We start from the raw sequence: 17501 nt of genomic DNA on the forward strand, positions 1-17501 counted from the left end.
ACCACAATCACAAGATGTACAGAGGAACCTAGATTATCCGGTATTCAAATATGCAAATATCGGATTATCCGGCAAGATCGCAAGGTCCCGATGCTTGGCTAAACAATGTTATCTGGCATTCGATTATCCAGAATTCAATTAACCGAACAAATGGCTCCCTGCTCATGTCCTTCAGATAATCAAGGTTCCTCTGTATTAGCTTATTTTGTAATTGCCATGGTAAAGTATTTATTTAGGGTACCACAGGAAACCAACTCTTTCAATCTCTCACACATAATATTGAATGAGGAATCAAATTGGTTAGATTTTCTTCCTTACATGGTCAGACTGCAAACACATCACGTTAGGACATGTGGTTTTATTAATCTGCACCTAATTGCTGGCCAAATGGATGACAAACTCATTGTTAGTCACCTACAGTGGATACAGCCCCAGATAGTCACTGGATGTGCTCAGTCTTTGCTTTAACTGTGAAATATATAATGTCAATGTAAAGTACATGCATCATCTTAACCACCCTTAATAGCTTCAGTGGTTGGAAACTAAAATCCCCTTCATCTCACACTCTTCCCTTTCTGTTTAAGGTGAAGTTATGAATGTTGCTGATTTCTCTATTGAGGGCCAAAGTAGCAACTATCTATTCAGCATTTATATTGTTGAAGTTACTGTTTCAGTTGGCAGTAAGTGAAGCCAAAACATCCCTATGGGAATAAAAACGAAATCAGGTTTGAGTCACTTCAATTTCCCCCCCACCTACACAGAAAACTGAAAGTTGACTGAGCAAGTCAGTACCAGCTATATGTAAAGCCTCCCCTGTTGCAGACAGAAATAACTGAATTCTTGGTCATCTGAGGTCAGCTAGCTAATACCAAATGCTAAATGTAGCGCTTGTTAAAGTGGATGAGCTCCTATGACCTCAATTCTTTGTCATAGGGCAACAAGATAAATCAGCTAGGATTCATCTTTTATTTGATTAGCTCCTCTGGAAACGCAACACGGTTACTGTGCTCGATGAGAATAGTATGTCAACAGTGATGTCTTTTAGGCCTTCATTACGTAACAACACCCCACCAAGCATTTAATTCAGACACCATCTAGATTCACACAAAGAAAACCCAGTAGTCAAGCTACCAAAAGGCTGCCAGCATAATCATGCAACACCAGATGAGGGAGAAAACTAGGCTTGAAAACAGCAAAAACCCACAGTTGACATTTCTCATGTTAATAAGTGCAAAATAAATTTAAAGCAGCCATTAAGCTGCAGCACTATTTAATGAGTCTGAGATCTCCTTCAAAGACTGTTGTCGTATGCAGAGACGCAAATTGTTAACAGGACGTGTGGCACAGTCAGGCCTAATGGCATTACAATAGTAGCTTTTACATTATCTACATGACTGCATCCGGCTGCTTTCCTCAAATTTGACCACAGTGTATATGTGCACAAAGACAAGGTGATAACATCTATTTGCTCAAAGATATACTCGAGTGTTTCTCGGAGCAATTATATTGCAAGACAGAATACAATAGAAGAAGAAATAAGAGCATGAGATCGTTTAAGCCTACTTGGTCATTCAATAAGATCATGGCTGATCACTGCCTTAACTGCACTTTCTTGTCTTTCTCGTAACAAGCAACACAAGATGTATTTGATCGAATATTAGACCCATTAATGAATTACATATATCCCTTCCATGAAGGATGGAGTAACGGAAAACTTAAAGCGTGTGGCGGTGAAATAAGATTTAAACACACCAACAAGAGAAGCAAAGCAGAGGTGGCCACTGGAGCACATGAGAGCCAAGACAGACTGGTTAGAAGGCTGATTTCAGTTCATCTGGACCATCATCTGGTTATTGTAGAAGCTGTTTAGGCCTAGGGTCTTTACCCCTTAAAACGTTCTCCCTAAAGTTGTGAGTATTACTCAAACAGACCTTAACCATCTTTCAACAGTGTTTACAATTACTCAAAAAATTTGTGATTTCCATTCTGCAGGATAAGACCTTTGTAATAGCCAAAGTGAGATATCTGAACTCAGCAGTAAGCACAGCGGGCCCATCAGAATACAGTTCCCTTCTGCTCACCTTCCCCCCCCCCCCCTCCATTGGCAGAAATGAGATCGATGGAAATGGGAGGTGGACCAAAACTTGCCTAGCATTTTTAAAAGATTCAAAGAATGTTTCTGATGCCATGAAACCCCAATCTGAGGTTCTCTTTCTTGCTTTTAAAACAGTCAGAACAGGTTACATTTACCATCTATTAATTTATACGTTAATAAGTTATACGTAATTGGAGTCAATCACTTAATGCTCATTTAACAAAATGTCACATTGACCTTCTGTGATAAACGTATGGACATTCACGCTCCTTTTATTATTCCAATTGAGGACACAATTTACAATGTTTTGCTGAACCTTCCATGTTATTCATAAAGTTGAATAATCATAATCCCACTGAGAACAGAACCTGGCTAAGACAAAGCCTAGACCCAGAGATCCATTCTGGCAATTTCTACCATGTGACAACCACAAAGGTCTTATCTTAAAATGCTACAAAACCAAAACGCAGACAGACACACCTCCTCCATCAACCTTAATTCCTTATGATTGGAGTTGTCCCCAGAAACTAATTTGCTGTTCGAATGTCTCAGGCAGCAACATAAAGAGATGCTTGTCAATGGAGACAGTTAACACTTTTAGATGAGAGGACAATTGCTCTCTAGCCAACGGTGAGAAAGGATCTTAACTAAAATATTGGGTGAGCCATTTTTCATCAGTCCCATGCACAGGCTGTCATGTCAACTCATTGATATAGGCCAGCCACACAATTTTATCATCGACAGGATACTGATCACAAAATCAATCAGAAAAGTCTGAATAATTGTACATGTAAAAGTTTCAATTGGTGGCTCTACAGGGTGCAATCAATTTGTGCAAGTTGACATAAAGATTTATGTTTCGGATTGCATAGAAGAAGAGTAGAGGTGAGAACTTCAATCCATGTTAATGTTAAAAAAAAATCCACATGCATCAGAATCACAGTGCATTCAACAGTTATTCACAGTGGGAATTAATGTTTTTCCGATGAGAGTGAAGGAGATGGGCTGACTTAGACAGGAGGGTTCTCGTGGAGACATCCACTGCCTACATGCCTCTGCCCATATCAGGTCTGGGGGGAAAAGGCTCATGGATGGCATTCCCACAAAGTGAGATCCCCAACTGTGAAACTTGTGAACCTCATCCCACCAGCATTGGCAGTGGCCAGGCAGCAGTCACTGGTTAGAAGAGACATCCAAATAGCAAATCCCCCAGTGCCCCCAGTAAGGTGTGGGTCAGTTCGTTGACCTGGCACTGAGTTGACAACAAGTGGTGCAGCATTATTAAGCTACGGGGGGGGGGGGGGGGGTGAGGTGTGTGGAGGGGAGGTTTGCACAGACTGGCAGCTGCACATCCCACCTGCCCCTTCGTTTGAAACAAACAGCCCCACACCTTATCCACATTCAGCTGTAGCCGATATCAATGGAAATCTTATGCGTTACCTTTTGTTCAGTACCAAAAACGGCCATCTCCCTGGTGACATTTCCAGTAACAGCATAGCTGTGACCAAGTTAAGTCGCAGTCCTCAGGGCCGGGATTTCCAGACCCTGAAAAACACCCACAGGTGGCCATTTCTGGTTGGCCATTCCCAAAGAAGGCTCTCACTGGTTCTGCAGCCAGCAGGCAAAATCCTACTAGCTGCGTTAAATACTGCCAATAGCATCAGTTTGACTCAGTTCATTGAACTACCAGCAAAGAAAGATGATCGCGGATTAAGCAGACTTGAGCAGATGATCTGAACTAAACTCAATGCATTACTGAGGCAGCACTGCATTAATTTCTTTTTTACACTTATAAATATTTTTACTGAAAAGATAAAAGATTTTGGTTTTTTTAAACAAAATTACAAAACTAATAGAAAATAGTGTAACAATAGTCTAACTTTACAATATAATAGCAACATCAATAAATAAAGGAAACAAACTACTAGTCTACTCTACAAACTACCAAAAACCAAAGTAAGATATAAGAAAAAAAACAACTCTGTATAAAAAATACTACAACACAGAGCACTGCATTGATAAAGACTCTAAACAGAGTCAACATCTACCAGCCCATAGGCATAGAAAAGTATTTAAGCTCTAACAGTGGCAAGGTCAACAGACCTCCCTAAGCCAACAACTCCTAAAATTTGACATGAAACATCTGTTTCTTCAGATGCTGCATGACCCACATTATATTTTCAGCTTTTATGGCTTTTGCTACTCCATTGGAGCTGGCTGTGAAAAGAATTTTCTCTTGCTTTCTTACATTACAATAGTGACTTTACTTTAAAACTACTTCATTTTAAAAAGAACCACAAGATTTTGAGGCCATGAGAGGCACAAGTTTAATTTTTTTTTAAATGTGTCACAACATTGGGCCATGCTTCAATTGGCTGCAAAACATTTCATAATACCTCACACAAATGAAAAATATTTCCATTGTTGGCCTGAGAACAGTATATACAGCATAATGGTAGTTCAACTTGCAATAGTAAGCAATCAGCATAATGAATATTCGTTAATATTTGCCAAAAAAGGTTCTTTGTTCCATTTTGTGTAATTGACTTCATTTCACCCAGTACAGGCAGGTCACATCTTATGTTGAGGGAAGAAAAGAGGAAGATTAAAGAGCTTCAGGCTCCAAGGTTCTGCCCCACCTTAGTTAAGGGAGTAGTACTAGAGGACTAGAGGATTGGTGATGATAGATCTTCAAAACAAAAAAGGAGGGACAGGGATCAATTCCATAACATAGTGGGACATCAGGGATGTGGAAAGCTCTGAAACTATAATCTAGGACATTATGGGCTAATTGATAAAATACAGAATGGATTTGTTGACAACACTGCTTGACTAACATGACTAAACCATTTGACAAGGAAATGGAGAGTAAGTGATGGAGGGCAATGCAGAGGATGTTGTGCATCTGGACCTTTGAAAGTGAATTCACAGAGTAATTTTTAATAGATCTGTTAACAGAACTGAATGGCATAGAGCTAGCAACACAGGACTCCTGTGCAGCAGTGGTGGTTGTCCTATCACTGGGGCAGAAGGCCCAGCTTCATGTCCCACTTGCCCCAGAGATGTGTCCCACTTGCCCCACATTCCTAAACAAACTGATTAAAAAATACTGAGAACTAGTAATAACCCACAGGACCCTGGGCTCAAAACCCATCTGTTTCTGCAGTGCGTTGTAACGTATCTGAACAGGTTGATGAATAATGTCTAGAGCTAGCAGCATAGCTATAAACATTGGTTAAAGAAAGCCTTGTATTTTGAAAGAGCCTTTCATGACCTCAGGACATACCAAATTTCTTTATAACAATTAAGTACTTTAGAAGTGCAATCATTGTTATGATACAGGAACCACAGCAGCTAATTTGAACACAGCAAAGTCCCACAAGCTAAAAATATTGCGACACTAACCAGATAATCTGCATTCAACTGATATTGATTGTGGGATAAATATTGTTCAAGTCATTCAATAATTTCCCCTGCTCTTATTTCAAATAACTTTGTGGCCTCTTGTGGGTCAGATGGAGCCTCATGTAAAGGAAGAGCTTTCAGGAATGGAACACTCCTTGAGCTGCACTACAAGTTTTAGTCTTCCCCTACGTAGTGTGGGACTGGAAACCACAACCTTCTGACTCAGTGGCGAGAATGCTACCAACTGAGACAGCAAGCACACACTTGTGGAGAACACTGTTTTTAGGCTTGAGGGAACTGGTATTCCCCTCTGGCCGGTAGTGTGATTTTTTTTATATATACATGGACTTTGGCACACATGGCATAATTTTAAAGTTACAACATTCAAATTTAACCAACCGTGAAGAGGATAGTAACAGACATGAAAAGGACACACAGATTAGTAAATTTGTGTAATAAATGAAATGTCAGAAAAAATTCAATGCAGAGAAGTGTAAAGTGATTATCTTCCTAACAAAATGTCAAAGCCAACACAAATTAAAAAGTCCAATGTGAGATGTGGTGCAAGAACAGAGACAATGGAGGCAGATCGACACAATTTTGAAGGTGGTAACACAGGTTGAGAAGGTTGTTTAAAAAGGCATCAAGAATCCTTGGGTTTATCAATAGAACACAAAAGCAAGCAAGTTATACAGAATCTTTTATGAAAAATCTTTTGAGCTTGCCCTGGAGTGTTCGAATCTCAGCACCAAATTTTGGGACGCTGTCAAAGCCTTGGGGAGGATGCAAATGAAGTTTACTAGAATGGTAACAGGAACAAGGGGCTTCAGTTGAGTTGAAGGAAGAAGCTGCGATTGTTTGCCTTAGCACAGAGCATGTGCAAGTGAACATTGATTGAGGCTTTCAAAATTATAATTGACTGATTTATAATTGATTTCATTTATAATTATAAAATATAATTATAAATGAAAAGAAGCAGTTCCTTCTAGTAGCAGAGGGGTCAGTAATCAGTAACATTCACAACAACCCAAGGTTTCATGAGGAACTTTGAAAGAAGAAACAGAGTGCTTGTGAATGTTGAAAGGATGGTGGAAGCAGATCCAATAGAAGAACTCAAAAGAGAACTGGATAAATTATTGAAGGAGAAACAATTACAGGGCTATGTAAAACAGAAGAGTAAGGTTAATGATTGTAAGCAAACAAAGACCAACAACAGGCGGTGGGGAAAATGGCTTCTTTCTGTGCTGAATCATCCTCCAAATTTTATGATCTGCAACTGTGCTTATTCACTCAAAAACTGACCACATTGATAGGCAACAGATAATGCCCCCATGCTGTCATTAGTTAATTCATTTTGGCTAGTAGCTTTACGGGATACAGCTGAACTAAGCCTTGAAAGAAAAATACTGTGCAAATGATCTACATGCATGCAATAAGGAAAGAAGAAACAGCATTTTGCTTTCAGTTGTCATCCACCACATCTCACAAAGACTAGAAAGGGGGTGAAAATTAACAATGGGGAAAGAGTTCTTCCTGCTATCTCACAAAGTCAATTACAGTGTTAACAAAAGACATCAGGTTAATCTTGGGAGTAGAATTCAGAATGCAGTATAATACAAGATCTGCTTAGAAATGCAAAATCAGTACAAACTATTAATGGAACCACACTGAATTGTGGCTGAGTTTTGCAAGATAACGAGCAAGTTGGCTGAAGTAAGGTGGAAGCAAAATTTAACACATTGGACTGTGAAACAAAATAACTTTTTTTCTTCAGAGAAAGACCACACAAGGTACAGATTATGCTTTTCCCTTAATAACAAAGAAGACTGTTTAGGTTGTTCTTGAAAAGGAGGTTAAAAAACAAGTAAAATTGAAGATTTGATCCAAGCTATATCTAGGATAATAATAAAATTTGTAAAAGGACAAAAGAGTGGTGAGGGGATAAAAATCAAAAAATCTCAAATAGAACAATGTATTTTTTAGAAATTAGAATGATTAAAAGTAAAATTGGAGCTTAGACAGAGGAAAGAGGGTCAATTTTCAGAGGGCGGGCATGTACAAATTGGATTGAATGGTCAGTTTTCATGCTGTATATCTCTATGATAATCAAAATATTACAGATACATTTACTAAATACATTCCACCAGTCTCCACTAAGCAGAATATTGGACAGGTGAATCTGGACCAACTGAGTACAAGTTCAGCAAACATTTGATGGATACAATAAGATTGATTAGGTGGGCCACACCAGGAAAAGACAATGAGTGGACATGTCATCGGACCCTAAAGGGGGATTTGCAGTAGATGTGGAAATTATATTTCAGAGCTTCATGCAGTGTGGATATGTGCCAATGGATTGGAAAGGGGCCAATGCAGCACCCATTTTTGTAAAAGGGAGACAGTTAACTCAGGTAACAATAGGCCAGTTAGTTTGGTAACGCAGTAAGGATAAATTGAGTGTCTTCAATTAAGGAAAATATAGTCAAGTTTTCAAATAAGAAACTACAATTCTGGCATCTAACCAACAATATGGAAACATTTCTCAGGTACGGCCACAAAAAGCAGTATAACTTCAATTCAGCCAACCTGAAACGTGTTTGAAGAGGTTAGTGGCATTGCAGTCAAGTAGAAATTACACAGCAGGAACTGCCTCACTGATGGTTCAGTTGGGATTCCACTACAGCTATCCATCTCCTCACCTCATTACACCCTTGCTCTAAGCCTGGAGAAAACTGAACTCTTAAGGGAGGCAAAACTAATGGCCCTTGATATAAAGGCAGCATTTGACCAAGTGTGGCATCAAAAAGCTCTAACAAAATTATTTTCAATGGGAATCAGGGAGAAACCATCCCCCCTACCAGTTAGAATCATGCAATAAGGAAGATGGCTGTGGTTGATGAAGGTCAATTATCTCAGTCCCAGGACATCACAGTAGGAATTTCTCAGTGTCATGTGCTGTTCCAATTATCTTTAGTTGCTTCCTTCCCTCCATCGTAAGAGTTGAGGTGATGTTCATGAATGCGATCACAGTATTCAGAGCCAGTTATAACTCCTCATATACTTAAGCAGCCCTATCCACATGTCGTAAGACACAAACAATATCCAGGCTGAGAACTAGCAAGTGTAAATGTGAGAAAATGACCGACAAGAGAGAATCCAACCATCATCCTGACATTCAATAGCACTACCATCTCTGAATCTCCACTATCAACATCCTGGGAGCCATCACTGACCTGAAATGAAATTATATCAGCTAGCCATATACAATAGCTGCAGGAACAGGCAAGGAGCTGGGAATTTTTACAGGATTATTTCTGTAAATACTTGAATCTCCTGTCTCACCAATGCCTGTGCACCATCTACATAGCACAGGTCAAAAATGAGATTGAGTACTTTCCACTTGCCCAAATGAGTTCAGTTCCAATAACACTCAAAATGCTTGAGACTATCCAGACACAAAGTGCCTGCTTGACCAGTACCCTATTCACAATCTTAAACATCCCATTTCTTTATTATGCAACGTGGCAGCAATGTAAATATATTCAAAGTTTGAGAGAAGATTTGTAGCTCGGGTGCTCGTTGTTGTGGTTCTGTTCACCGAGCTGGGAATTTGTGATGCAGACGTTTCGTCCCCTGTCTAGGTGACATCCTCAGTGCTTGGAAGCCTCCTGGGAAGCGCTTCTGTGATGTTTCCTCCGGCATTTATAAATGCCTCACTATAAATGCCGGAGGAAACATCACAGAAGCGCTTCCCAGGAGGCTCCCAAGGACTGAGGATGTCACCTAGACAGGGGACAAAACGTCTGCAACACAAATTCCCAGCTCGACGAACAGAACCACAACAATGTAAACATATGACACACTGCAGCAAATAACCAAGGCTCCTTCACCAGCACCTTTTAAATCTGTGATTTCTACCATCATGAAGGACAAAGGTAAAAACGAAAGGAGAACAACCAACTGCAAGTTCCCTTCCAAGGAACATGATATCCTAACTTCGAATTACACTGCTATTCATTACTGTCACCGAATCAAAGTCTTTGAATTCTCCTCCCTGGTACCACTTTGAGCGTACCTTCACTGGAGAGACAGCAATTTATGCCCTTCAGAAGATGCCAGTGAGCTGTTGTTTTGACCTCTGTTGTCTCTCCAGTGTAAATACACTCAAAGTGGTGCCAGGGAGGAGAATTCAAAGATTTTGATTCAGCATCAGGAATGAAGGGTAGTGTAGTTCTAAGTTAGGATAGGTTTTTAAAATCATGAGGAGCGAGGAGAGGATAAATCGACAGTCTTTTCCCTGGGGCGGGGGAGTCCAGAACTAGAGGGCATAGATTTAGGGCAAGAGGGAAAAATGTAAAAGAGGCTTAAGGTGCAACTTTTTCATGCAGAAGGTGGTAAGTGTTTGGAATGAACTACCAGAGGAAGTGATGGAGGCTGGTACAATTGCAACATTTAAAAGGCATCTGAATAGGAAGTGTTTGGAGGGATATGGGCTGATTGTTGGCAGGTTAGACGAGATTAGCTTGGGATATCTGGTCTGCTTGGATGAGTTGGACCGAATGGTCTGTTTCCGTGCTGCACATCCCTATGACTCTATGACAACAAATGTTAACCTTGCCAGCAATGCCCACATCCCATAAGAGCACAAATCATGTAAAGACATCTTGGGAGGCATGACAGATGAACAAACCTCACAATTAATTAATAAGGAAGGAAGGAAGGAAGGAAGATGCTTGTTAAGAAAATGACAGAAGACACAATAGGAAAGTCATTGACAAGATACCACATGGGAGATTACTAAAGCATGGTAAGGATGTGAAATTATTGGGAGGATAGTAAATCGGATTTTAAATTGCCAAGGAGAAAAAGAAGTGAAAAAGACGTAAGGTGTGTTTTTGCTTCAGTGGTTAGATGTGGGTGGAAATGTCCCTGGAGAGCTTAGTTCCCAGGCCACTAAGAACATAGAACAATACAGCGCAAAACAGGCCCTTCGGCACTCTATGTTGCACCGACCTGTGAACTATTCTCAGCTTGTCCCCTGACACTATCCCATCATCATCCATGTGCTTATCTAAGGATTGTTTAAATCTCCCAAATATGGCTGAGTTGACTACATTAGCAGGTAGGGCATTCCATGCCCTTACCACTCTCTGCGTAAAGAACCCGCTTCTGACATCTGTCTTAAATCTATCACCCTCAATTTATAATTATGTTCCCTCGTACAAGCTGACATCATCATCCTAGGAAAAAGACTTTCACTGTCTACCCTATCTAATCCTCTGATCATCTTGTATGTCTCTATCAAATCCCCTCTTCGTTGCCTTCTTGCCAATGATAACAGGTTCAAATCTCTCAGCCTTTCCTCATAAGACCTTCGCTCTAGACCAGGCAACATCCTGGTAAATCTCCTCTACACCTTTTCCAATGCTTCCACATCCTTCCTGAAATATGGCGATCGGAACTGTACACAATATTCCAACTGTGGCCACACCAGTGTTTTGTATAGTTGCAGCAGGATATTGCAGCTCTGGAACTCTATCCCTCTACGAATGAAACCTAACACAGCGTATGCATTCTTAACAGCACTATCCACCTGGGTGGCAACTTTCAGGGGTCTATGTACATGGACTCCAAGATCCCTCTGCGCAGCGGGCGGCACAGTGGTTAGCACTGCTGCCTCACAGCGCCAGAGACCCAGGTTCAATTCCAGCCTCAGGCAACTGTCTGTGTGGAGTTTGCACATTCTCCCCGTGTCTGCGTGGGTTTCCTCTGGGTGCTCCGGTTTCCTCCCACAATCCAAAGATGTGCAGGTCAGGTGAATTGGCCATGCAAAATTGCCCGTAGTGTTAGGTAAGGGGTAAATGTAGGGGAATGGGTGGGTTGCGCTTCGGCGGGTCGGTGTGGACTTGTTGGGCTAAAGGGCCTGTTTCCACACTGTAAGTAATCTAATCTAATCCACACTACCAAGAATCTTTCCATCGACCCAGTACTCTGCCTTCCTGTTATTCTTCCCAAAGTGCATCACCTCACATTTAGCTGCATTGAACACCATTTGCCACCCCTCAGCCCAATTCTGCAGTTTATCCAAGTCCCCCTGCAACCTGTAACATTCTTCCACACTGTCCACTACTCCACTGACTTTAGTATCGTCTGCAAATTTACGAATCCATCCACCTATGCCTGCAGCTAAGTCATTTATAAAAATGACAAACAGCAGTGATCTCAAAACAGATCCTTGTGGCACATCACTAGTAACCAGACTCTAGGCTGAATATTTTCCATCAACCACCACTCACTGCCTTCTTTCAGAAAGCCAGTCTCTAATCCAAACTGCTAAATCACCCTCAATCCCATGCCTCTGCATTTTCTCCAACAGCCTACCATGTGGAACCTTCTCAAAGTCTTTACTGAAGTTCATGTATACCACGTCAACTGCCCTACATCATTGATTTGGATAAGGACCCAGTGAGAGAAGAGGTCAATATCTCATTTCAGTATTATCTGCAGATTTTCAGTAAATTCCTCAGAAGACCAGAAGAAACATGGAAAGGGATGGGAGTTGGGCAAAAACTTATCAGATGTAATAGGTCAGCGAAATTATGCAGTTTGGTTAGAAATGAAAGGAAGACCTATGCTCTGAATCCAGTGTGTTCAGTTCTGTGGGTGGGCAGAAGTGGGGATACAGGCTCATGATATATTAAAAGAAATAGCTTCTCATCTAATTGATGTGGAGAAAAGAGTTATAGGTCTTATCTTACAAGAGTAGATGAGAGATGAAGGACAGAGTGGGACACATTTCTCTAGTTATAAGACTGTGGAATTGACTTTGGGTGAGCAGTTATGGCAAGAACTGAGTAAACATGGTTAAATTGGATAAGTGAATGAAACAAAAGGCTTTGAATTGATACAGAGTCTGATGGAATTACTCTCCACTTATCTGGATAAATGCAGCTTCAAAAAACACTCAAAAAGCTCAACATCATTCACGACAAAACAGCCCACTTAACTGGCACCACACCACCGAAGTAGAATGGCACCTGCATGTATCATCAACAAAATGCACTACAGCAATTCGCAAAGGCTCCTACAACAAGGCCTCCCAAATCCACAATCTCTAACATCTACAAGAACTGGGGTATTTGGAAACATCACCATCAAATCTGCCTACAAGCCACATAGCATCCTCACCCTGAACTATAAATTGTGTTTCTTTCTCCATTACTATGTCAAAGTCACGTGTCTCCATCACAACATTACGAGTGTACCCACTCCAAATGGACTTTAGTGTTTTATAGAAGGCAGCTCACCACCGCCTTCTCAAGGGCAACGAGTGACAAACAAGAAACACTGGCCTTACCAAAGTTCACATCCAAAAACCAAATGGATCAAAATTAGACTTATTTGCTCATGGGAATGATAAATGCCTGCATCAGCCAGATGGCCTGATTCCAAGCTGTGCTCAACTTTCTAAATTTGGCAGCAGCGTGAACATATGGATTTGAATGAAGATTCCATTAAGTTCCAGAGCTATTAATAGATGAGAAACCTAGAAGAGACTAGGGCAGTTCACAGGAATCAACAGGAAGAATTTCATTTCACAGATCTCCAACGTATAAGTGAGGGGAAAGAAAAAAAAAGCAAAAGAAACTGTATTAATATAGCGCTTTACACATCATTTGACCTCCTTAAGTGTCTTACCATTAGCTTAGTAGTGTTTTTTTTTGCTAGAAATGAGGTGAAGGCCACCAAAGGGTATTTGGGAAAGTAAACGTCTTACATGTAATATATCTGTATAATTAAATATTCTTTAAAATAAAGTGTCCAATAATATCAATTTCTTTTGACGGCAAAAGAACGAAAAATAGTAAGTTCACGCAATAGATAGCAAAAGGCCCAGCTAAGAAAAAAAGTCTACAGTTCGGCAAACTTTAAATATTCGACTGATCGATTGAGATGGGCATTAAGTTCAGTAAAGCTGCCTTTCGGACAAGATCAAATTTCCTTCCATAACTTTTTTTGTTTCATGTTTTAAATGTTTTAACTGCAATTTCATCACTCCACCCTAAAGCCAAGACTCAAGTTCAGCAAAAATATTTAGATTCTTAGAAGGAAATCTGTATTTCTCTTGGAAATGATCAAGCTTTCGAAAACAATGGTAGTTTTAAGGTCGGAAGAACAAAAGATTCTGGTTGAATGCAACAGAAAATCCAGGGGAGAGGTCGCAACTGAACTTGCTTTGAACGCCGAGAAAGGCACTTTTGTTCCGATGAGCCATCGAGAAAGTTTTTTTTCGTTGTTTGCTGCTGCCAGCACTAATCGTCCTTACATCTGTCAACTTGCTCGCTCTCCACACGGTTAAAAGAAAATAAATCCAGGGATAGGTGAATGTACAAAGTGGGACGCTGTCCCTTCTTCCCCCCACACCCCCCCAGCGCCCGTCTGCTGCCGCTAATCAGAAGCTTTCGCTGCAGTCCCTCTGCCTCCCTCTAACAGGCGACCACAAGCTGATAGCGGTGACTCGCTACAGCGATCGGTCTCCACTCATGGTGTAGCGCGCATACACATACACACGCTCGACTAGAAAACGAGGACTTACCTGGACAACAAACTACGATCCCAAGAAGTTGGTGCTAACCCCAACACAACTGCATCCACAGACACTCAAGCCAGCTTTTCCTCTCTGTGTCCAGTTGAAGTCTGCGCTCGCCAGTCTTGAACCGTGTGAAAAGTCCCACTGCGCATGAGAGCTTCTCAGGCACCGTGTTTGACTGAAGGAAATCCCGCCCTTCCGTCGTTATGATTGGCTGACTTCATCACCATTCCCTTTCCCTATTGGCTGACGGTGGTGTCAATCGTCAGTTTCGCTCGCTACACTTTGTAACAAAGCGCCTGCAACAATAGATCAGCTGCTGACTCCGCTCAGTTCCTCTCCCCGGCGCAGGACTGCGCTCCTGATCGAAAGCACCCTGGTTTGCAGATCCTCCCTCCTCTTGTTGATTCTCCCTTTTCCTCTTCGTTGGACGGACAAAGTTGTAACTTTGCAGTGACGTCATTGTGATAGTCATCCGCAATCGCGGAAGGCAAAAAGGAGGGAGAAAATGCAGTGCGTGACATTGGTCGGTAACATTGTTACAAAAAGAGGAAAATCATTCTCTATCTTCGCATTATGGATTGTCAAGACGTTCCGTACACTTGCTGCTCCGTTTCCCGATTAAGAAGACATAAGCATTTCCTTTGTTTCCCATTTTGACATAATAGTTATCTTAAATGTTTAGAAAGTAAGTTTACTAGAGATAGTAAATATATTTACTTTTAATTGCAAAATAATTTCACCCAAATTATCAAAGCAATTTATGCACTAATTACACAGTTCAACGCGGTTGATTTTGCCTTGAAACTGGTCTTCAGCGCATTAGCAGAATGATAGTGCTCCTGGTTTCGAGAATGGGTCCCTCTGACAATGAATAAGCAACGAGAAAATCTAGAGTACGAATCTACAAGTTTACCACTGAATTGGCTGCGTAGCAATTAATTGTTTGGGTAAAATTTTATCATGATGTTTACCCATGCCCCCAATATGAAGTCGTTTCCCATTTTAACAGACACTCGTAGTCTTTTTCCTTCTTTTAGCAATGTAAGCTCACAATATCAAAATAATCACTTGATCTGGAAAAGACATTAATCATGCAGCTGCTGCAATGTAAAGTTTGACGTTTGACACGATTTACGTTATGTTGAAGTCAACAATTAACGAAATCGTTGCTATGGGTAACAACAAAAGTAATGCGGAACTCCTTGAAGAATTAATGTAGAAGACAATAATCATTGAGTTGGAAATCGATGTGGGTGCTTAGAAAATACATCAATGAGGATTGCAGAAGGCACGGTTGTTTTTTTTTAATCTCTCTATGTTATCAGTCCATCAATGTAACCGCTTGCGGTATCTTGTCTGTTTCCTGTCCTGCTGCACACACGTGTGTAAGGCAATTTTTAGCCAGCCTCCAGGGGATCCTTGCAAATGGCACCGAGACTGCTCGTTTTATTCAGACACTGGAGACAGGCGCATTCTCTCCAATCCTGCAACAGCTATATTTGAAAAATGCTTACCTGAGGTGATATCTAAAGACTTTTGGGTTTACGAATTTCTACCCTGCAAACCAAAATTTCCCGACCGCTCACTGTTTCCAGCTCAGATTTCATTTCGGATTGATAGGGGGTTGTATGTCCTATATCACATGTATGGCAACGACCTTCAAAAGCGTTGTTTGCTAAATATGTCTTTGTTTTGGACTTAAAAATAACGACTCTCCGCTAATTCAGCCAATTTAATCGTCAAGGCATTTTTTATTGATTATGTTTTGTGTACGGTTGAAGAAATCTCAATGGGATTTGATAACACATGTAGGCAGCACATTTAATCATCGTGTTCCACATTCCCGATTTTGTGAATCATTAACAAGGAAGGCATTGTAAGCTCTGAAATGTATTGTTTTGTCCAGTTGAACATGGTAACAGGATATATTCGAAAAGGATTGTAATCAGGAAGATTAAGTGCATTGCTTAAACAACTTACTGATCAGGAATTGATGAAGTCTAATTGATATTTTGTAAATTCTATCTTTAAAAACACCGACCACAAATCGAATAAAGTTCAATGGAGCGCCATTTGAGATGGGTTGTGTGCAAATCTCCCGCGTCCCAAACCCATTATTTCTCCATCGCCCCAAAAGTAAAACCTCGACCACCCATTCCCTCCTCCCTCCCCCCCCCCCCCCATCTGCCGGTCAGAAGTATTAATGGTGCCCTCATCTTAAGGGGGGATTCGTACCAGTGCCATTGGGTCATCGGAAGGACCGAATCCAAATTGTCTCTGTATTGGTTAAGGGTGTAATATTCTCACCAACAGAGACGAATCGGAATGGCGAAATGAGGTTGGGTTGGCAAATTGTGGGTCACGTTTGCTGAGTTACAGTCTGGTCAGATGTCCAAAAATCTGAAGACGATGCATAAAGGTGTTTGAACACTTTCGTGTTTTCATTTCCTCTCCATCGCATGCCCAGCTAAGGAAATGAAACCAAAACAAAAGCGTATATTGTTGGAAACACGGCGATCCAGAACCGGTTCAGGCAGTTCCAAAAAAATCTTTAGGTCACGGAAAATATTTCAAGAAATATTGCAACTATTTCATGTGTCGTAGGCAGCATTACGGTTGACCTGTAATTTACAGTGTTAAAATCCTTAGCATAACCACGAGAGCAGTATTTCACAGTAGCACAGTGCCATTGGCACCCAGACATCAATCACATTTACAGTTCCAGTCGCTGCAGGGAATCAGTCCATAGAAAATTACTGCTCAGCCAAACATCAAATGTAAAATTGCAGTTTTGTTTTAAATCTCTTAGTTTTAATCATGATCTTTTTTTTTCTGAGTACAAATTACAAGTGTAGTATTTCTTATTCCCATCTATTACCCACCCAGCTCTCCTACACCCACCTTCTCACAAACCAGTCAGTTGGCCCAGATCACCTCTGAACCACTGTTTCATGTGTCACTTTAAATCTACTGAAATTGAACTTGAGAAGTCCCTTTGTGAGAATGGCTCACTTTAGCTCTAGTCTCTCTGTGGCGCCTAATGTTAACTCGATGTGTTGTTTACCCTGATAAGAGACTGAGGAAGATCAGAACAGGAGCAGGACCCTCAGATCGCGACGAGTCTGTGCTTCAGCTCTTTCATCCATTTATCACCTTCACCTTATAAACAAAAGGTCAATGTCTGTCTTCAAAATCCCAATCGTCACAGTACCCATAGCCTCTTGGAGTGACTTCAATCTTTCAACTACACTTTGTGTTTAAAGAAAACCTCTTTCCAAATCACTCTCGCATGGCCCAGCTTTAATGCGAAGGTTATGACCGCTTGTTCTTGATTCTCTTTGAAAGAAAATTGCTTCTGTGTACGTATCTACTCTGTGTAACCCTTAATCATTTTAAGCATCTCGATCA

At 40.9% G+C, this 17501-nt stretch overlaps 1 protein-coding gene across 2 annotated transcripts in view; it reads right to left on the reverse strand.

Moving 5' to 3' along the window:
• LOC140479059 (SH2/SH3 adapter protein NCK1-like) overlaps nt 1-14467 on the reverse strand; it is a 200842-nt gene extending 186375 nt beyond the window's left edge. The window contains exon 1 of one of the 2 annotated variants that reach the window (XM_072572874.1): nt 14097-14467. The gene's annotated coding sequence lies outside the window, so the exon portion shown is untranslated. The remainder of the gene's footprint in view (nt 1-14096) is intronic. The other variant, XM_072572873.1, reaches the window with a different exon arrangement.
• Between the last annotated feature and the right edge of the window lie 3034 nt (nt 14468-17501).

This window comes from Chiloscyllium punctatum, chromosome 6 (genome assembly GCF_047496795.1).
Source record: "Chiloscyllium punctatum isolate Juve2018m chromosome 6, sChiPun1.3, whole genome shotgun sequence".
Taxonomy (NCBI): domain Eukaryota; kingdom Metazoa; phylum Chordata; class Chondrichthyes; order Orectolobiformes; family Hemiscylliidae; genus Chiloscyllium; species Chiloscyllium punctatum.